Source organism: Zonotrichia albicollis, chromosome 4 (assembly GCF_047830755.1).
Source record: "Zonotrichia albicollis isolate bZonAlb1 chromosome 4, bZonAlb1.hap1, whole genome shotgun sequence".
Classification (NCBI taxonomy): domain Eukaryota; kingdom Metazoa; phylum Chordata; class Aves; order Passeriformes; family Passerellidae; genus Zonotrichia; species Zonotrichia albicollis.
In genome coordinates this window covers 19,308,782-19,331,877 of record NC_133822.1, presented here as the reverse complement: position 1 = coordinate 19,331,877, position 23,096 = coordinate 19,308,782, and the positions used below count along the sequence as shown (strand labels likewise).

General features: G+C 39.5%; 1 protein-coding gene across 5 annotated transcripts in view; it reads right to left on the bottom strand.

Moving 5' to 3' along the window:
- Positions 1-20,089, bottom strand: part of CCDC91 (coiled-coil domain containing 91) — a 119,491-nt gene extending 99,402 nt beyond the window's left edge. The window contains exon 1 of one of the 5 annotated variants that reach the window (XM_074539010.1): positions 19,986-20,089. The gene's annotated coding sequence lies outside the window, so the exon portion shown is untranslated. Of the gene's footprint in view, positions 1-19,414; positions 19,671-19,985 lie in introns of those variants that run through there. The other 4 variants (XM_005482717.4, XM_026790839.2, XM_005482716.4 and 1 more) reach the window with 4 other exon arrangements.
- Positions 20,090-23,096: the final 3,007 nt, after the last annotated feature.

Below are 23,096 nucleotides of genomic sequence, written 5' to 3'. Positions count from 1 at the left end.
CAAGCTCCTGCTCAAAGCAGGGTCAACACTGCATTTCACTGCTCAAGGCTTTCTCCTGCATGGCTGGTAAGGCTGCATGGTGGATTTATTCAGATTGATGCGTACCCCTGAGAAGCTCACAAGATTTCCTGTGCCAAATCCAGGCACCAAAGCCTGGCCAGCAGCTTAAAACAGCTCATGAGAACTTTGTGAAATGTGCTTACCTAACAGACACACCAAAAGCATGTTTTTCTACACAGGAAGATCAAGAGCCATTTCCAAGAAATAAGGCAGAAAAATGTAAGCTGGGAAAAGAAAAGACCCTCTTTCCCATTCCAACAATTAGGAGGAGAAAGAACATTGTAAACCCACCAGAAATCCTGGTATTCTTCATATGCAAAAGGCAGAAGTGGTGGAAAGACCAAATGGTGAATTAGGAAGAATTTCTCATTCACATCCACCTCTGATAAGTGAGAATTCAAATTAATCAAGTTTTGATAATCTAAATTTGTCTAGGTAATAGAGATCTGATTCTGCCAGGTACAATCAAGTGACTTATGTATAACGTGGCCTGTAAGTCTGAGTTTGAGGCGGAATTTTGCACATTTTAATGGAACACCTGACAGAATATACTGCTTTTTGTTTTGTCAGAATGGTGTGTGTGGAGCTGCCTGAGGGTGGGGCTGCTGCATTTTTATTTCTGACAAACCCCAGGGTAACTCCCTATCTGTGACAACCTATCAGTTTTATTTTCATTCCTATATTTCCTAAATGCCTCATCCAAGGTATTCAGTCCAGGATAGGCTTATTATTTGTCCCTTGACTGGACATAACATAGAACACAGCACTTGAAGAATAAATCTTTGGCCAAAACTGCAGGTTCCAAAAAGTCACCTCAGGATGAGGTGTAGAAAAATAGAAACAAAACCAGAAAAGAAAAAGAAAACCAAAAAAACCCCCAATAAAACAAAACTAAAAAGACATAATTTAGAAAGCATGTGCAGTGGCAACACCTTTGTGATAAAGAGCAGGGCAGATGATAAATTTCTGTATCACCAAGATCTAACTAGCTCACACGCACTTTTCCCCATGGCATTCACCAAAACTCCAAGTACCACTTACAAATTTTAAAATTCAGGAACAAACTTTCTTTTTTTCACCTGGCTGATACAGGCTTTCCTCCTGCTCTATACCAATTACAGCTGCAGGATAAGCATTTGGCATCTTAAGAACTTATAATAGCTACTAAGCCATTAATTGGAAAAAATTAATTACAGAATACACATATCCCAAAGGATACCTAGCTCAAGTAAGAATATGAATGCAAAGCATAATGGAAACTAAAATACATTTAGATAATTTGTAGAATTCCCTACAGAAGAAAAACCAACCTAACAATTCTGCATGCTGTTTTTCCTACCCTATCATAAGACAGTGAAAACCAGGCAACATCAAAACACCAGTGTTCTCCATCATGTTCCAGCATGGATCCCATCATAAAAGGGACATGTGGGAAAGCTGCCCTGTCAGGAAGCAGAGTGCTGGTCACCTCCCATAGTGAAAGGCACAGTGACAGGGCTGTCAGCACCTTCATTTTAACAGGGGACAGGAGCCTGCCCACCCGCACATTGAACACTTCAAGGTTATGGGGAAAAAGAAGACAACACAGAAAGTGTCACAGCAATTTTTCCTGGGAGCTGAGGCTGGTTCACGTAGCCTGGAGAACAAGAGGCTCAGGGGAATATTATCAGTCCTTACCACTCCCTTATGGGAGGGTGCAGAAAGTGATAGGAGAAGAGGAGATGGTCTCAGGTTGTGCCAGGGGAGGCTTAGATTGGATATCAGGGGAAATTTTTTCATCAAAAATGTTGTCAAGCATTGGAACAGGCTTCCCAGGGCTGTGGTTAAATCACAGTCCCCACAGGTATTTAAAAGACATGTAGATGTGGCACTTGGGGATGTGGTTCAGGGGTAGATTTGGCAGTGGGAGGTTAAGGGTTGGACTCCATGATCCTAAAGGTCTTTTCTAACCTAAATTATTCTCTGATTTCACTTCCAGTACTGACTCAATAATCACTTAGTACATTAAGTAATGTTAAAACTTTTCTAATAGAAAAAAACCCAAAAAACCCAAAAAAGCCAGCAGTTCCACACCTACCTATTTTGCAGTAGTAGTTGCTTATATTACAATTTATTCCATTCAAATTTATGGTATTTTTAAGAAAATATTAAAGCCTGGCCCATTGTAATGAATTTTCTCCCGCAACCCAAATAAAGCATGAAAGTAATCACAATTTAGTTTGCAAAGTCTCTCAGGACAACTCATACAACCCAACGTGAAAGCAAGGCCAGCTCTGGCACTGCCTAAAGCCACACACAGTCAAGCTCAGAATAACTGCAAGAACCGAGACTTTGGTTTGAGATGCAGCAGCAGCCAAGCACTGGAGAAAACACCCTGAGAATTTTCTTTTCCTATTCACCTTTCAGGTCTACCCAGTGATCCATTTATTCTGAAGAGTTTCCAGAAGGTTTCAATGGTTAGAGATGAGAAGAGCGAAGGAGGGAAAGAAAAAGGAAAGGGAAAAGGGAAAAGGGAAAAGAGAAAGGGAAAGGAAATGGAAGAGGAAGAGGAAGAGGAAGAGGAAGAGGAAGAGGAAGAGGAAGAGGAAGAGGAAGAGGAAGAGGAAGAGGAAGAGGAAGAGGAAGAGGAAGAGGAAGAGGAAGAGGAAGAGGAAGAGGAAGAGGAAGAGGAAGAGGAAGAGGAAGAGGAAGAGGAAGAGGGAGGAAGTTTTTTTTATCATTTAGTCCTTTTGTCAGGAGACCCCCTGAAATGAAAGATCCAGATCCTGCAAAAAGCTTGTAAGGTTCCATATGCTATGATGGAATGTTACACACCTAGCATCAACAATAATTTTGAAATAACTCTACTTTCACATGCCAATGCTGCAAGTAACAAAACAGTTACAGAAAAAGCTGTAGCATTTGTATCAGCTTCAATGTAGCAAGACCATCTTACACGATTTGTAAGACTTCCATAACTGCCTTTCCCAATGTTAAAAGCCTTTTTAGAAGGAAAAAGGACCACATTGTATAAATAAACATCTCCGCTTCATACAGCCTTTATGAAAGAAACTTGAATAATCGTTAGAAATAATATTCTCATCTTCAAGATGCTGAATTTGTATGAGAAAAAACCCTCAGAAACTCCACAAAAACTGGTATTAAGATAATCTACAAAATCAATTCCACAAAAATTTGTGGTTTAGAATGTGAAGGCACTATTTTTCAGCATATAAATTTTGGTTTTTTTAAACAGTGAGCAAAGCACAAAAAAACAATGAAGCACAAATTTGAAATCCATTTCACTTCCATAGTTCAAACATAACCACACAAAAAGAAATTAAGAGTTTCTGCTTTTACCCATAAGAGAGAAATCAGCTCTGAGAGCTCCTATAGAGAGGGCAAGTACTGGTTTTTAAATTCACTTATGACATAGGAGGAGGGAAAAAAAAACAACCCACAGCACCACAACCTTGTATAGAAAACATATTCAAGAACTGTCAATTTCTCAACCATATCCTAGAAGAAACTAACAGAGAAAACTGGGAAACCCATGTTCTATGAAATTTCCCCCAACTTTGACAAAAAATCATCTACTTAAAAAATACCAGCTTCTTCTCTCTAGATATTGAAAGATGGTTTCAAGTAATATATTACCTACTCCAGCAGAAATATTAAAATATGGTAATATTCAGCATATTTCAATACCTGCAGAACCTATCTTTCCCAAGACTTAATTCTAACAATTTCAGGAATTCAAGGGTGAGAGCTTCAGTCTTCACCTTCTTAGATCTTCAGTCATCATTATAATTGATTTCTTGTGACTAGAACATGGAAATGTTAGGTTTTGCTTTATAAAAATAAGAAATCACACAGTTAACCATTTTTCACATTTCTCCATTGGCCTTCTCTAAGCTTACCCTATCACAAATATTCTTTTACTTCAAAAGCCACGCATTTTTACAAAATGCACATAAACTTCTGTGAGAATTCTGGCAAAGTAGACACAATTTAAACACGCTGTGCTTTGGAGGAAATCCATTTTCTTTCACCAAGCCTTCTCCCTACCCATCTCTAAAAAAATCTCAGAAAGTAGCTTGAATTAAATTGGAATTAAACATATGTGTTAAGTACAGCCAGGCGATATGTATAATTAATCAACATCAAGTCCAGAACAATAATCTCTGAAACCTAATTCAGACTGATGATAATCAGAAGGTCTGGAATTTAGTTTGTATTCTACAACAACAACAACAAAACAACAACAACAACAACAAAAAAAGAGAAAGGTGAGAAAAACCGGACTTGTCATGTGCTAATTAGGTCACAAAGACCAGACACCATGAGTCCCACAAATGCTTGAGAAAAAGTGACCATGGTAGAATAAAAAGTCTCATACTTAAAGTATTCTAATTTTACTGGAACCCATAAATTGAACACAGACCTCTAAAAGACAGAGCAAGGCTGCTCTCAGAGCTGCACCAGGATTAGGACAAAACCCTTCGGACAGAAGTTGGAATAGTGAAAATTGTGACCAGATATTGGAACAGGCTGCCCCCAAACATGTTGGACCTGAGGATAAACACAAGGAATTACCCTGAAGAAGTACCCTTCCACAAAGAATCATTCCTGAGGATAATCACAAAGAATTTGACTAGACATGGCCCTGACCCACCTGTTCTAAAACCAGATCTGCTTTACACAGTGGTTTGGATTAGAAAACTTCCAAATGTTCCAAAAACTTCCAAAAATTCCAAACTTTCAATCCTTCCATGGATAGTCTATGTTGCAATGTATTCAGTTTAATCCACAACAGTACCATTAAAAAAAAAACGTGAATTCACTTTTGACATTGTTCTTCAGCTGAACCGTATTCGTAACTACCAACATCTGTCCAAGATCATTTATGACTGGGTTTGCTGATGACAGAAGAACCAACCTCAAGAGATGAGCAGGAAAGGGAAAGAGTAGCCCTAGAACCTTCGGTGCTGTAGGAGGAATAAAAGGAGTGAAAGCCTAATGAAACACGGAGCCCACAGGGAAGATGGAGACAGACTACTGACAAGGGCTTGGAGTGACAGGACAAAGGAGAATGGCTTCACACTGACAGAGAGTAGGTTTAGACTGGGTATTAGGAAGAAATTCTTCCCAGTGAGGGTGGTGAGGCCCTGGCACAGGTTTCCCAGAGAAGCTGTGGCTGCCCCATCCCTGTCAGCGCCCAAGGCCAGGCTGGACAGGGCTTAGAGCAACCTGAGATAGTGGAAGGCGTCCCTGCCCATGGCAGGGGTTGGAAATGAATGAGCTTTGACATCACTTCCAACCCATGATCTTATGTTTCTAAGAAATATTTTCATCGTGAGTTCAAAGAAAACATATCTTACAGAAAAGTTTCATGAAAAAGGCTGAGGTGAACTTTTGGCACTTCGGAAAGAATATCCCAACAAGAAAGCAAAACTGCACGGGGATGCTTCTTCTTTGGAAGCAATAAATTATTTTGTTAATTCATTAATTTATTCAAAACCTTTCCTAGGAATCATTAAATGGTACAATTTGATCATGAGCATGGCAAGACAATTACAAATAACAACTCTTTTTCTCAAAAAGAAAAGTCTAACACTTCTTAATGAATCAATGGCTCTTTGAGCCAGGTTCAGTAGGCTCAGCCTTCATCTTCCTCTCAGCCTTTGAACAGACACAGTGCTTTGCAATTCAGGACTTCCCTCTCAAGAGAAGAACTGATATCAGTTCCAAGAATTTCATACAACCAGTCACTCCAACTATATGCTTGATTTTTCTACTGTGATTTAGGAACACAACCTTTTTACTTAGAAGCAAATAGAGGATACAGAAACACCTCTTGTTAAGAGTTTGGGAATGCTAGAACAAACTGTGGCCTTTCTTCTACAGTTCGTGTCTGATAAACTAAAGAAATGGAGGGTTTAAAAGCAAAAAGAAAGGGTGAAGTGTTTCAAATGCATTCCCACTTAAAATATTATTGAGCTTCAAGAACTTTGACAACTGAAATTCTCCTGCTTCTCCATGTTACTGTCAGCAGCATTAGCAAATGCAATAAATTTTTTTTACCTGCAAATCACAGTAATGTGTTTTAACAGAACTTAAAAAGAGGTGTCTGCACAATGGAGAAGCTTTCCAAGAGTAAAAGGCACCAAGTTCTGCCTCAAGGGAACTTTGTCACAGAACAGATATGTGAAAATAGAAGGTTTGACACAATCTTAGTAACAGTAAGAGCATCACAGCAACACAATTTAATGTAACAACATGTCAAACAAAAATCTAGGTCTTTGAATGCATGTTCATATGGATGTGTGGCAACTTGCACTAATAAATGTCATTAATGTTATGAAAAGAGTGCTTAAGACCTTTCACATTAAAAAGCAATATATGTTTCACAGAAAAATAAAAAGTAGAAAAAAACAACTAAACAAAACCAAACCCAGGGTAATACCAGGTTTTGGCACAATGCACTACCTAGGAAAATCTGGCGCTGAGTGAATCACTTATTCCAAAAACCAACACTCCTTCACAAGAAGAAGAATCTTTAAAGTAAAAAAAGAAAAAAAAAAAAACCAAGAAAAAAAGCCTTTAAAAATTCTGTAGATCATCTTGTCATGAACTTAAAAATGAGGCTTTTTTCTCTTATTAAAAGTAAAAAAAAAATATATAAAAGAACCCAAAGAACCAAAAACGTCCACAAAATCAGCATCACATGGTAAGATAGGATTATACTAAAGAAATACATTATTTAAGATACGATTGTACTAAATAAAAATACACAGCATTCTTTTATCATTCCTCTATGTCTCCCAATGAACTGGAAGACTCACTTTTCCAAATAATAAAACAACTCCCCTCAGCTTCCTCCAAACCCTGAAAGCACAGCACCTCTCACAGGGATAGGTACTTATTTCAGGCAAGAAACAAGACACTAATCTATTTCTCTGACATTATGACATTATGTCTCACATTTTCAAGGCTTTCTGATTTTATAGAAGTCAGTTGCTGGTCTTGAAAAAGAAAACCTAAATAACACTGATAATATCCATTTTGCCCCAATCACCAATTAGAAATTCAGATTTTATGGAAGTTTAATGCAAAAATTAAATACAACACAACTGGTCATTAAAAAAAACCCTTTTAATCCTTTGTTTGCAAGCTCTAGATATAGTGTTAGAAGCAGATCAAGGCCAGATATTACCCTCCCTCCCACACAGAAAGAAGAATGTATCATCACTGCACCTTTTGCTCCCTTTACTAATACTTAAAAAAGAAGACTTGAAGAACTTTTTGTTCACATATTAAGCAGATTAACTTGATTTTCCCTGCTCTCCAAAGAGATGGTCCAGCTCATGAAGAAGCAACTCGCGATGTGACTTAAAATTCCTTTTCTTATGACTCTTATGAAGCAAACTGGAGAGGTTTCACATTGTCCAAATCCCAAATCACAAATAAGTAAAATCAAAACGCTAATATGCTTTCCAACAGAAAATACTGCTGCCAGAATGTCTGTGCACATTATCTTTCCTTTTTTCATCTTCGTTTTTGGTCTGCTCCTAAGCATGCAACACAACACTTTCCATCACATGACCTTTGACCAAATGGATATTATCATAATTGTATGTTCTCTGCTGCAATCAAAAAATATAAAATATTTATTCCTCACAGAAAGGGCTGATTGCCATCAATGCCTTTGTAATATGCTGAGGGAGCTGCAAACAGAGATTCCAGATCAGGCCAGAGCAAAAACAGGATTTGAGTTCAACACCTACATGCTTTTCTTTTAATCAGATCACAACACTTTAAAGTAACTTATCACTTCAGGTTGATTCTTTACGCCTACTATGCATTCTAGAATACAGCTCTTCTCTAAGGCCCAAAGCTTTTGACAAAGATTTGTCAGAACTACCAGGCCCCTCTCAGAAAGAGGGTGATGTTTCCTAAGAGGTTCCATACTCAGCAAGTTACTGAGATGTTTCCTGAGAGATTCCATACTCAGAAAGGACATTTAAGGACCAATTAAGTGAAGAGGGCACATACCAAGAATATCACACATCAGTTAACAATTAAGCAAAAATTATTTCTCATTCAAGAAGAGTTAAACTCCCCTCCCAGCCCCAAACAAACAGACAAAACCAAAATGCTTCACATCTTCCCAGTTTAAAAGAAACCAATTGTTCCTTCTCCCAGCTAAATTATTTTAAACCACAATTTTCTAAGTCCTCTAAGACTTTTGCTGAACTGGAAGTAAATGCATGCCTAACAGATATTCATCCTAAAGTATAAAACTTCCAGGCATGTAGAATACAGGTAGGTACGAGAACAAACGAGTAACAAGTTGTAGTGGACAGTTATTTATACAAGCACACAGTGAAATTAGAAATAATATACTTGAGAATCTATGGAATTATTTAAGGTAACAAGGGCCTTATGTATTCATGGCTTTTAACACCAGCACTGTTTAAAGAGGACTACTGAAATTTATTCAAATTACTATGCAAAAGTGTCCCTTCTGGCAATGCTGCGAAAACCAACAGAACCTTTGGGTTCCAAAGTGCAAACTACACACTACACGTAGAGTGATATCTTCTAACTATGTTAATTACTGGGCAATTACATAGTCTTCAGTCAGCAAAATTCCCAATGAAAACAAGTTCTGCTTGACTAAAGTCAGCAAGAAAAAACTTGAATATCACAACAACAACCATTAGTGCCCTACACTTACACTCAATGGTAATTAAAAAAAAAAAAAAAACTCATTTAGCAATTTAAAGTTTCAGGTGATAACTTATAATCTTCTGTAGAGACTTTGACAAAGAAATGTATGTGAATGGCCAACCATCTTCTAAAATATATGATTGTAAAAAAAATCAAATTAAAAACTCACAACTATCCTCCTTCACTCATAATTAATAGGTTATTCCTGTCATCAAATGACTAGTTGCACACTGCACAACTTACACAGAAAATTATTACTGTAAAGCATTTCACTAAATAGGAACAAAGAAAAAACCCTTTTAAATGCCAAAATAATTTTAAGAAATTCAAACCCAGTGCATTTCTTGAGAGCAGCTGCTCAGGAGGGAGCCTGGCTGGCTGGCACCAGAATTCTGACCAGGAGCCTGCCTAAGACTAGAACTGAACTCAGCTCTGAGACTGTTGGTCGCCATTCAGCCTTCCCTCTCTTTTTCATTTGGTGTGTGGGTTTATAATTCAAACCTTCTGGAGGAACCTGGACTGGATTAATAAGCAAAAACTAGTCATTAGCCCCTGCTGTACCAAAGACAATGTCAGTGTTCCATCCTTTGTTAGCTTTACCAACTTCACATGTTCTGCAGTCATGGGGAGTTAAACCAGGTTAAATACATATAGTTTTTAAAATACAATAATTTTTCCATAGGATTCAATGTTGACATAAAATTTAACATAAAAAAATCTTTTTTAAAAAACCCCCATTGAAACCTTTATTTATTAACTAGAGACTCTAATCAGATTATGGTGTATTTTACACCATAAGGAAATTGGCAAGACAACCATTTAAAATCAAAATGCACTCTGTTTTTGCAACAACTTTGCAACTTTTTTCCTTTTTTTAAATAAAAAAATATTCAAGAATGTTAGAAGGAGAATTACTTCATTTCTGAGTGTGTTTTACAAATACTATATCTAGATCATAACTTGTAAAAAGTGATTTATATTTTTGTAACTGTTTTTGAGTATTCTTGCAACTCAGTATCCATTTGCTTTACTAAAAATATGCCTTTAATACAGTTCACATCACAATAACTCAATAAATTAACCTCTTCCATCTTTCCTTAACACACTCTGGAATGCGTTAAGAATATTTAGCAAACCAGTATCTTGCAAAAACATTTTGAAATCTCTTACTGATAAGTTCATTTTTAACAGTATTACCTTGGTCCTCTATGAATTACAAAGGTGGTAATTTCTAAAGGTATGCTCTGAAAATACTAGGGATTTACACTACATTATTTCAACTTGCTATAACAAAAAAATGAAAAATAAACAAACACAAAACAAAACCCAAAGAAACAACTACTAACTTTGCTCAACTGTGAAAATACCACTCAGGCAATACAGGTGTGTGTACCTAGATATAGATATAGATATAGATGATATAGATATAGATATATAAAGAGAAAGACAATGAACACACTGATTTTCAGATAGTTAAACAAAAGGATCTATGTATAGCAAAGTCTTCAGGGCACACAGTCAATTTAAATGAAAAAGTTTCCAAATATAAGTATAATTTGACTCAGTTTTTGAAATTTTCAAGCAAATTAGTTCTTGTCTCTTCTCCACTTAAAGATTCTTAAACCAGTATTGTTCTTTCAACCCCAACAAGAGGGCAAGTCAGGAGTTTTTATAAACATTAAAGGCAGTTCAAAAGTGCATTTGTAAGGATAATTTAACTAAATCCCAGGTACATTCAATATTGATGGAAGTTAAATAGCTGTATCATGCACTTTCTGAGCACTCTTTAATTAGAAAAAGTATTTATGAAAGTCCTAAAGCAGAACATATTTTTAGTTCCCAATAATAAATTTCATCTGGTCTTGGAGCATCAGTATCTCATTTTATCATTCATCACACTGTGATTAACCCTAAATTCCTATAAGAATATTTTTAAGTGGATTAAACAAAAGTTTTGAAGTTCTCAGTTTCTGAGACTCCTTCCAGAGCAAGTTTAGAATGCTACTGTCCATCAGTGCTAAACAAATGTGCAGGAACTTTTCCAGAGGAAAATTAAAAAAAAAAAAAAGGAAAAAAGGAAAAAAAAAAGAAAAAAGAAAAAAGGGGAAAGGGGGTAGAAAGTGTTTTGGGTAAAATTCAGGTGAACAAGGTAGACAAGGCAGATATTCCAGTGGGAGTGTGTCACAGCCCACCTAACCAGGATGGAGACAGATGAAATATTCTCTGAAGGACTTGGATGAGTCTCATGATTGCTGGCCCTTTTTCTGGGTGCCTGCCAGAAATCCAACCCAGCAGAGGGGAAACAGGACTGCAAAGAGGGCATGAGGTTCTGCAGGGAGGAATTCAGGGGGGCTCAAGCTTAACCAAAACTTAACCTGGCTACTGCCATAAAAAATTACAAAAATGATTTTATAAATACAATAAGACAAGGAGGGCTAAATCTCCATCCTCACTGGATGCAGTGGAAAATAATAGTGAGGAAGAATGAGGAAAAGGCTGAGGTACTTAGTGCTGTCTTTGCCTCAGTCTTCGTAGCAAGACCAGGTGTCCCCAGGGTAGCCAGCCTGAGAGGGAGCAGAATGAACCCCGTATTCCAGAAGATGATGCTGCTGTGCCTCTCACACACACACAGATCCACAGGCCTGGCTGGGATCCACCTAAGGGTGCTGAGCAAGCTGCTGAGAGAGCCACAGAGCCACTTCCAACCACGCACCAGCAGTCCTGGCTATTCAGGCAGCTGCTTGGACATTAGAAAGTATTCCTCCCACCTATCAAGAGAGAGGGAAGGAGGATGTGACCTGATCTCCTGTGACAAGGTGACCCACATTTTGGATGAGGGAAAGGCTTTGGATTTCTTTGTACCTGGACTTTAGTAGAACTTATCTTTTTCCAATGTCTTCACCTGGAGAAACTGGCTGCTCCTGGCTTGAACTTGAGCACTCTTTGCTGGGTAAAATAAATGGCTGGGTGAACAGGCCCAGGGAATTGTGAACAGAGTGGCTGAGGGAGTTGGGAATGTTTGGTTTGGAGAAAAGGATGCTTGGGGGGGACCTTCTGGCTCTCCACAACTCAGAAGAGCGCAGCCAGATGGGGGTCAGGCTCTGCTCCCAGGGAACAAGAGACAGGAAAAGGGGAAAGAGCGTCTTCACCAGGAGATGTTTAGATGGAATACTGGGGAAAAAAAATCTTCCACAAAAGGGTGGTCAAGCACTGGAAAAGGCTGCCCAGGGCAGTGCTGGAGCCACCAACTCTGGAGGCATTAGAAAGACTTGGATATGGCACCTAGGGACATGGGTTAGTGGTGAACTTGGCAGTGTGAGATTAATGGTTGGACCAGACCATCTTGAAGGTCTTTTCCAACCTTAACAATTCCATGATTTCAAATAAGTACAACTTTTCTTCAGTCTGTAGTGGATCAGGCCAAGATACTGACTTTTCACTGTGGCAGTTTGTGAACTAAAAGCAAACTGACTGCGGCATGTGCATCGTGTGGAAACCTCTTCAGAAACTCACTATTAGACTATTTCAGAAGCTGCACCCCATGGAAAGTCCTTTTAAAAGCTTAACTGGCAAATGCATGCTAAAATATTTTGGTTTCCATCTAAATCTACACTAAATTCCAATCCTCAGAGACAGGATTTCCACTTTATTTCTCTCTATACACACACACTAAGCTCAAGAACGGTAACACAGTAATGTGTTGTTAAAATTTTGAAAAAAGTAATCCTAGCACAAAGAACTTGACTGTAGGTCTCTCTTCCTCAGAAATTTTTCAAAAATCCCAAATATCACTGTGTTCTGCAATAAACAGAAGATACTTATATGAAAACATAGGTATTTATTAGAAATGGATCCTAAAACAAATTCAAAGTAAAGCAATTCCATCTTTCTGTAAACCCACCTCAAGATAAAAAAATTCTAGCAGTGGGTTCTGGCTAAGTATTTAGGAATAAAGAACTACAAGACCAAGTTTTTGCAACAATATGCAGAATATTGGATAGCTCTTACCTGCATTCACTTTATTCAGAAACCTTAAGGAGACACAGAATAAACATTAAGGAAACACAGAATGAATTCATAGCATTTAGAACCTCTATTTATTTACAATTTAACGGAAGTTTAGATAACAAAATAATTTCTAAACCTTTGGAAGTTTTGTATTGCTAATATTTAAATTTGATGTGGAATCACTTTCACTTGAATATAAACACCAGGGAAGGAGACAACAAAATTACTTACGAGCTTCTAATTTTAAGGTTTATAAGGTTGTTACAAAGAATCCTTTTATAATCTTGTATATTGAGATCAAATTGCTTTTGAATTGATGCAATGGATTGTTAGTTTCTGCTTCCCAGACAGAAGGGGGTTTGTTCAGCTGGGTTTTTAAATGTTAAAATACTTCCAGCACTAGGTTAGCTCCTGTTTTGCTTCAGATTATATTCTCTTTTTAAGAGCATGGTTAGTAACTGATGAAGCACCTCTAAACCTGTTCCCCTTCTTCCAAATTTCTTCTGCCTCGAGCTGATGTGCCCAAAAGCACATGTGCACCAGTAAGGATGTCTACAGCAGTGATTTTCTTGAAATGTCCACAGCTTAGGGCAAGCATCTGTCATCCCTTTCAGCTCGTATTCATTCAATATCCTCTCCCACAGCTGCATCCCCTCCCCAGAGTGCTCACAGAACAGAATAGTTCCGGCTACAACAGACCTACAACAACCATCTGGTCCATCAGCCTGAGCCCTCACCAAGAGTCAGAGAACATTAGGAAGGGCATTGTCCAAGTGTCTCTGGGACATGGACACGCCTGGGGCACCGACCTGGGAGCCTCTGCCCTGCCTGGCCACCCTCACCCACAGAGGGCACCCTCAGCCTCCCTCTCTCCAAACTGGACAGACCCAAAGTTTGTCTGGCAGCTCCTCACAGGACATGCCTTCTATCATATCCATACTGAAGTATGGAATTTCCACTCCATTTTCATACACACTCGCTGTCACTTGAAAGAGATGATTGCCATTTGTGACTTTTTCATCTTCTACTCTGATCAAAAGATGCAGGGGTTTAGTGTGGCTGTGCTGAGAGCTCTTATGAATGCCACGGTTCATGGCCAGAGTGTAATTCTCCAGTATGTACAGAAACAAAAATCAATCAGCCAGCACGCTCAAACACTGATAGCAACGTCCCTGTGAACTGCTTTTCTGTAAATAACACAGCACATTAAGTCCCTTTTTTAAGTCCTTTGTTGAAGGAAAAGCAACAGCTCTAGTAACAGATCCTAACAGATCCTACAGTCTTGAAATTACTAGTTTGCTCACTGGAATAATTTGAGTTTGGATGTTTTGCACTTCAAAACGTGCTTGCACACCCTAAATCCTTCATTTCCAAAGATACCAAGTTTTAAATACTGTCAGCCCTTATGCCAGATTCCAACTGTATTTATTCCTGCAAGCAACCTACCCTCCAGCAGAGATTGCTTTGTTTGATCTGTTACAGCCAGAGGAAAGATGAAGAGAAGCAAAAGTCTCCATTTGGAACCACCTCTGCTACCACCATTAAATATTTTACTTACTTTTTCTCAAAGGAAACAAACAGCTCCAACCATTACTGTTGCACAAGCCCCTAAAATCAATTTATGTATGCGCACAAAAATTTGCCATCTTTTCCGGGACTGCACTAAAATGAGAGGAATATTCCTGGAGTCTATGGAAGAACTGGTCTGAATGGGTCTGAACCTGACCTATGTTTCACTGCAAGTGAAGACTTGCCTGACTATTTCATATTTGAGTATTATGATGCCATATGTTATCAGATAAAGAGGTTCAAATTTGGTCCTTTCATCAAGGAAAATGCTGAACAGGTGAAAACTCTACATTCTAAAACTCACCACAGTTGTTCATGGGAGCCCTAAAAATCAGGATTTAGCACTATATCATTTTCACTGAGTGGAAGGTTTTGAAAGACCTCAGAGTTCTACAAACTGCCTGAGATTTTAGGGGTTTTTTGTTTGGTGAGTTGTTTGGTTTTTTTTGGTTTTTTTTTTTTTTACTAAACTAGCACTACAGTTTAGACACGCTTGATTTTCTTAAAACTAAAACTTAAGAATTTTTGCAAATATAACACAAGACATATTTTTAAGCTAAATCCATTTCCAAATTCTTCCTTGAAAGACATTCAAATGAATGAATTTTTATCATTCCAATGACAAATACAAACACTTGCTTTTTTCTTAAGGGCATTATATAGTTATGATAAATATTTCTCTTTCTGAGGATCCAAAATAACTTTATATATATTATGCCCATTCCTCTAGCTGTGATTCAAAGCATGGGAACATTTACTAGGCAGTGTCTGTAACAAGGTGATCACAGGAAATTTCAGCCTCATGAGCGCCCACAAACTTAAGGCAGACACAGATGTCACATAAATCTGATCGGAAACTGCAGAAAAACTCAATAAAAAGTACATCCCTGAAAACCACTTGAGGAACATCCATTGCCACTTGTATGTGTAAGTAAAAAAACTTAATTCACTTTTTCTTAATTCAGAAAGTCCTCTGTGATTACTTAGAAAGAAATTTATGGGTGCACAATTCTGTTTCTCCAACCACTCCCTAGAATGGAATTTACAATTTTAATGGTTTAATTGAAAGAGTGGACAGAACCCCCAGAATTCATTTCAGTCACACCTAAAATAAATCTGCCAACTGAACAATGAAAAGGAAAAAAAGCCTGCTATGTCAGACAAGCAAAATTCTTCACACTGGTCAATCCCAACTCTTCAGGATAAAGTAATATAAATCCTACTGCATACCAAGAAAGTTTAGATAATATAATTCTACATTAAGAAAATTACAAAGCACTTGATTTTTATGTGTAAAAATAATACTACTTCTTAAGACTCAGGTCTAGAGAGCAGATACCTTTGCTTAAAGGATGCAAAGTAATGAGGGAAGATTAGGGTTGCAAGAGGCTTTGTCAGAAAAGATAAATCCAACCTTCAAAATTAAGGTATTTATTTTTACTAACACTAGCAGGGGTTATTTCCACATAATTCTCAAGTCTTTAGAAGTATGAGGTAGAAAAAACAAGTCCTGCGCTTTGAATTTCTGATGTATTCTTGCATTGATAAATGTCAAAGTAACGAAGTAATGAAGCATAACAGATGTTAAAATACAGTGCCTGAAAGTCACCTTGAAACACTTTTCAGATGATCTACCACTTACACTGCGCTTAAAAGTAGATTCAGTCCACATGACTTAAAATTTAGAGCCTGTAGCCTGAGACTTGGGAGTGTAGGGAGGGGAAAGCCAAACAGCAAGCAAGCAAGCAAGGAAACAAACAAACAAAACCCAGCTGTAAAAGTTCTGAGTATCAAAACTGGTTTAGCAAGATTTTTTCTGTGTCGTTATTATAACCAAATTCATTTTCCTTGAGCAGAAAGAACTTCCCTGTAGGGGCACTTGAGCATGAAGCACTGGACAGATGGACAGCAGCAGATCCCACCACACATGAGGACATGGGGCCCTGCACACACAAACCACACCTCCAGTACCTGAACATGGGCAGGAAGGCACTGTGAACCGTACATTTAAGGACTCACAGAAAGTGTGTTTCCATCATACCACAGACCTTTTCCCACTTGGTGTTGCAAGCTTTCCTGGAAGCTGGGTTTCCAGCCAAGCCCTCAGAGAGACACACGCTTAGCTATCTGTCTCAGAGCTCCATAAAGATTTGGGGAGTTACTGCTCTTAAGATTACAATTCAGCTGTTCCTGTGGAGCAGAAATATGCTTCATAGCATAGCTGCATCTTGGCATCTCTAAATCTGTGTGGTTGCCATCAGCCTGACACCACAGAAGCAGCTAACAGTACCAAGACAGCAGATACTCTTCACCAAGCTCTGGCAGTAGCTGTGTCACTGGGAAAGAAATGTGAAGGAGCTGGCCTAACAGCCCATGGTTGTTTTCAAAGACATGCAGAAAACAGTCAAGGAGCTCCTAATCAATTGTAAAAGGACTAAAACTGCACTGGGAGTGATCACTGTGTCTCCAAATCCTCATGGAGGTCTCTGTGTGAATACAACAGAAGCAATGTGTCATCTGGTACACTCAGTTTTCAACCACTCCAGGTAGAATCAAACTGGTAGGAAGCTTAAACTTAATTATAACAATGGTCAGAGAGAGATCTGGATGAAAACAAATCCAAAGGCAACAGACCCTATTTTAATGCCAATTGTCTCAATCTGGTGCGCACTTGACCCAGCCACGCCCTCAGTTGAGCTAAAACACCATTTCAGCTTCAGTGTCCCAGACTAACAGCAAAAAGTGTTACTGGTGGAACAATTCACACTGACACATTGAGGCACAGAGCACAGAAACTTATCTCCTGTATTTAATTGTCTTCAAAATACTCTAAAGAATCTCTTTAAGAAGCTCTGAGAAAAGGCTCTGGGATTATCTACCCTTCTTTGAGCTTCCAAGCATCACCTGTTTGAACGCTACTGTGATTTTCTTCTTTCAGGTCCTACCAGCATGAGGGTCACTACTGCACTCAACAGACACTGTCTGCCCTGCAGTCTGTGTTTGAGGATGGTCAGCAATCTGCTTCCAGAACTAGGGAGTGAGAAACTGAGAGCGCCTGAAGGAAAAACAAGGAAGTAATTACAACACTTGCATCAATATTTACTCTAGACAGTCAAGCCATGGATGTGGAGGCACTCAGATCATGGTCATATATTCAAAAAAAATATGTGGAAGAGCAAAATCTGAAGAACAGAAAGGCAAACAGCCAGGAAGTGCTGAGAACAAAAACTATATAAACAGGTCTGCTGAAATAGGTGTTCAAGCACTGCAACAAACACTACCCGTAATTCCTAAATTGCTGTAGGAAGGTGGCAAAAGATGCATTCACAGCGTGCAATTGACTGGCAAAAAGAATTGCTAGGAGAGAAAAGAAAAACTGTTTATGAAATAAACTAGAGTCTACTGACAAGAACCAAAGCCGCAGGCAGAGCTCAGCATGACAATATCCCAGAGCAGAAGGGTGGGCTCGGGCGCTGAGGAATCAAGAGGACACAGTCAACCCTGTTACACAGATCAGAAGCCTCAAAATTCCTAAAATATTTAAAGAGCAGATTTACAGAAAGTGGTTTAGATGCCTGAAGATTCTGAGTGATTTTCAGGAATACTTCAACACCTAACTCCGTTTACAGTAACAGATACTAGGCACCCACGCACCTCTGAAAAATCACGCAGGGTATTTCACAACTGAAAGATTCTGGACAATGTTTGAAAACTTGGCCATGTACAGTCTGGTCTTGGAAGCAGATGAACAAAGAACTCATAGCCAGGATTTCCAAACCTCTGGGCTAGAGAACTACTCCAAGGGTTCTCCCATTGACAAGGGACACTAATTTTCTGGTGCAGAGAAGGAAGACGCAGGGAAGGAAGGCAGGCCCTTGCTGCACCTCTGAACTAATTCTCAAATCCCCTTTTGGGGCGATCGTTATGCCCTGTGAAAAATGCATGTATTTTATAATTGGCTTTTCACAAATATTAAAATTAATATTATATGTGTTGTGTTAGAAAGTAATGCTGTTTTAATTCTCTCAAGTAGTGTGTTAAATATAGCTTTAGTTTATAAAAAATAGTAACTATGCCATGTAGGGTAAAATAGAAACTATGCTATGTAGGATACTTTTTAAAAAGAAAGGACTCGCAGCGAGATAGCAGCCAGAGGACACCTAAATCTTTTAGAGAAAAAGAATTTATTGCCCTCTTATCAGAAGAAACAAACTTCTTCCCGCCTCGAAGGCGCTGTCAGGATTCTGATGAAGAAGTTGTTGATGACCAGGCAGAATCCTGTGTTTGAATGGAATTTATGCATCATGTATGAAGTGTATGAACATGCAACAGGCTATTGTTTTTAAGGGTTAATCCTTTGTTAACGGGTGTCTTTTTTCGGGCTTGTGCTGCCCAGAAAAAGGTACCCCGACATCCATAACTCTTTGTTTCTATTGTCTCATACTGTCCTAATTCAAACTGTCCAAATTATTATTACTCTAATTGTATTCCTATTTTTATAACCATTTTATTACTACGAAACTTTTACAATTTTAAAAACAAGTGATTGGCGTTTTTCACATGCCCATCATTAAGGGCATCACCAGCGCCACACACGGTGTCAGTGCTGCGGCACAGGGAGGGCTCCACAGGGCAGGCAGGTGAGGGGGCAGATGAAGGAAAGAGAAGGCAGGTGCAAGTAGGAAAAGGCAGAAGAAGGCAGGTGTTGGCAGGAGGAGACAGGTGAGGGCAAGTGAAGGCAGATGGAAGCAGGTGGAGGCAGGAGGGAACAGATGAAGCTGCAGCAGCTGGAGGCAGGAGAATGGCGGCAGGTAGAGCCGGACCTCGAAGGGCCCATCTCTGCGGCCACGCTCCGGCCGGGCTCTGCCGCCCGCTCGGCCAGCGCAGCTCCTGGCTGTGACCCGGGGCTGGCAGGGCTATGACCCGATTCGGACCGGGGCTGGCAGGGCTCAGAGCCAGCCGGGACCAGCCCCGCTCCTGCCCCGGCCCGTCCCCGCTCCCCGCCGGCACGGCCTCACCCGGATGTGGATCCGGCCGCCCCCCCGCTCCCCGCGGCCCAGGTCACCTTGATGCCTCCGAGCGGAATTGTCTGTCCCCAGGCTGGGCTGTCTCACCTTGTGTAAACGCAACTGATGGCGTCAGATAACTTCTACAATACGGGTTGCTTAATGAAGGAAACAACCTTGTGTTTGTAGCATTGCGTAAGATTGCATCACCGGATAAATATGCATTAGGTAGGCGGAGAGCGTGGATTAGATAGGCGGGTCCACCATGTGAGTTTTGCTTTACAAGATTGCGAGTTGTTACCACCTGAGCGTGGTTTGTGGAAAGCCCCACTGTGCGCCCTTTGGAGAATAAACAGAATTCATTCTGTAAACTCTCTAGACTGCTGTGTTTATGTTTAGGGCGCTCCTGAAGTCCGGAACAGCCCCCGCAGCGCCGGGCGCTGCTGCTCATCCCGGCCGGGCTCGGGGCCGCCCCCGCCGCTCGCTGATCCTGCCGGGCAGGGCTGGAATCACGGCTGGAATCAAACACAGCTGGCTGGAATCACGGCTGGAATCAACCCCGGCATCACCCCCGGCCCTCGATAGAGCCTCTGCCCCTTGCCCTTTGGTTCCCGGTCCGTGTTTGCTCACCCGGCCCGACTGTGGGTTCGGTGAGTGGCAGAGCATCAGCGGTGTCTCTTCAGTGTCACCCCAGAATCACGGGGTCCTGAGGGTTGGAAGAGACCTCTGGAGATCATCCAGTCCAACCTCTGTGCCAGGACAGGGTCACGCAGAGCAGGTGGCTCAGAAGTGGGTTTGGAATGTCTCCAAGGTGGGAGATTCCACACCCTTCCTGGCAGCTGTCCCAGTGCTCTGCACCCTCAGTGGGAAGGAGTTCTTCTTCATGTTAAAATGAAACTTTTCGTGTTTTAGTTTATGGTCTTTGCTCCTCATGCTGTCAGTGGGTGCCACTGGAAAGAGTTTGGTCCTTGCTCTTGGCACTCCTTTGAGATACTTATCTGCATTAATGAGCTTTCCCTCTCAGTCTTCTCTTCTCCAGAATAAACAGCCCCAGCTCCAGCAGTCTCTCCTCACCAGACATGCTCATCACTCATCACCTTTGTGGCCCTTCTCCTTGTCTTTCTTGTGCTGAGAAGCATGGAAATGAATCGGGAACTGTCAGGACAGTGAGGATCACGCCAGCCCTGGGCTGGGCAGGAGATTAGCCTTAGTGCCATTCTATGAGAGGACATGGCATAAAGAGGCCAAAGGAAGGGCAGGCAGCTGAGCTGTGAATGACACATTGTGATGAACTGGGAAAACAACTCGTTAATTTCACTACTGAACCTTTTTTGTGAACAGAACTGTGTCAGTATCAAGTAGAAAGTTACTTAATGAACAGTACATTAAAGGTCATAGAATGAAAAAGATGTAACATTATGCCACTGGAGCACTACCTTGCAGCAGTTTCCTGTTCCATACTACATGAAGAAACATAAGATCACAGAATTACAGACTGGTTTGGCTTCCAAATGGGCAGGGACATCTTTCCATTGCCCTAGGTTGCTCCAAGCCCTGTCCAGCCTGGCTTTGGACATTTCCAGGGATGGGACAGCCAAAGCTTTTCTAGGCAACCTGTGCCAGGGCTTCACAAAATATTATTAAAATGAAGAGATATTACAGTGTAGGTTTTGTGTCCCATTATACCTGATTGCAGTGTTCCTGAAGGTAGCTATAGGACATGATTTTTTGGAGGGGTAAATAGCATACAACTTTATCAGGCTTCTTCTAAGATACACCATGGGAAAAAAAACTTGTGCCTGTGTGCTGAGCATTATAAAATTTGACAGTTTGATAGAAGTTTCTGAAATCATTCATACTCAGCAGACAAAAACAGCAATTAAGGACTTGTTCTCAGCATTAGTTAATCTTCTACTGCAGCGTTACCCCACTAAAGACCCTTATATCAGTCAGTCAGACGGTAGAATATCTTCTTGGATGTAAAGGGGAAAAAAATCTCCCTAAAAACACCTTCTCAATATTCTATATTAATGTTGGTACGTTGAATAGGTTTTTTAAAGTTTTAGTCAGTAGTTATTTGTTTGGTTTCTGTAATGCTAAAAGTGAATGTTTAGATTCTCAGGACTTCGGGAGGTTCTTTCCAGGGTGGTGTTCAAACCTGCTCTGAGGCCTGCAGTGCCTGCTCTTGTTTTGTCAATAAATTGAAGATTTCACTTATTTTTACTATCAATTTTTACTATATTATTCTCTTTGTACAGATTAATGTAAATTTGGATTGTAAATTAATGTAAATTACTGCCTTCAGTAATCCACAAGTATGTTATTTATCATCAATGTGTTCTTGTATTGCCTCTCTAACGTGTTCCTTTTCTGTTTTAGAATTTGCTATACTGTTTTTTAAAGAAGGGTTAAATGTACTCTGGGCAAAAAGCCAAGAAAAAGTAGCTCTTACCAAGCCAAATTAGATAATTACAATTTCACTCTGTCTTTAAAGCACAGCTGTGCCTTTTGGGTTGTGAAAATTATTATTTAATACATGTAACTTTACACTTTCCTTCTTATCTAATGAAAAATGTCCACTCAAAATGTAGACTCCTCTAATTAGCTTATTTTCCCCATTTTGAAATGTAATAGAAGTAAATGTATTCCTTGTTACAATTATTATTATTATTATTATTATTATTGTTATTATTATTACTATTATTCCTGATTTAATTTAATTTTTTATGACCAATATCAGATTTCTCTTACTTTTTTTCCATGTCAGAACTTGGTAGATGAGAAAAATGAAAGCACTTTTGTTTTGATTTTTCCACTGAAACGGCTGCATTAATTTTGTATCTTCTATCCTTAATTTAAATAACAGGAGCACAAGAGGAAGTGTGCCTAGTATACTAGAACTGTTCCAAGAAAGAATTCAAATATTAAGGGTTTTTTGTGAATGATTATATGTAGCTTGTCCAAAAATCCATTTCAACATCTCTTCCACACAGTTTAGATCTTTTTAACACAGGCCTCTATCTCTGGTTGGGATTTTTTGTTTACTTATTTATTGGGTTTTTTAAGGCTATAATTTTCAAAATATCTGTATTTTTGGTTTCCTTGGGGTTTGATGGTTTTTTGGGGTTTTTTTTTGATAATTATTTTCCTGTCTTCTCTACTGATTTGCTGCACTGTAGTCCTTGAGATAAGCTGCTCTTGGTGAATCTACTTCAATTTTTTCTTCATCTGACCTGTCTCAAGGCACCCATGAGCTCACTTTGAAAATCTCTCTGGATAATGCCCCTTATATTCTAGGAGTATTTCTTGTAGCACACCCTGAGGAAATAGAGCCAAAATTTTATTACTGTCCTGCACTGCATTTCATTGAATACCTCACTTTGGTCAGACTGTCTGTATAAATTGTTGGCATTTTTTTCCAAAGTAGAATTGATTCTCGACAGCCACTGTATTTTGGGAAACAGAAGGGCAGAGAAGCAAAATGGAAAGAAGAAAATCCATTTGTCTCAGCCTCAGACTCATTCCTTGAAGTGGACAATTTATTAAGTGCAAATTCAGCAAGTAGCGAAAAAAGCAAGAAGAGGAAAGACATTGCAAATTATACACTGATTACAGCTTTTAGAAGGAATCAGGAAGAAGTTGTATGGGAGGCTTGTATTTTGGCTTAAGGTTGCATGTAGTAAATAGCAAAAAAGTTGATTGTTTATATTTTTTAGCTGTACTCAGCTTTAAACTATGTTT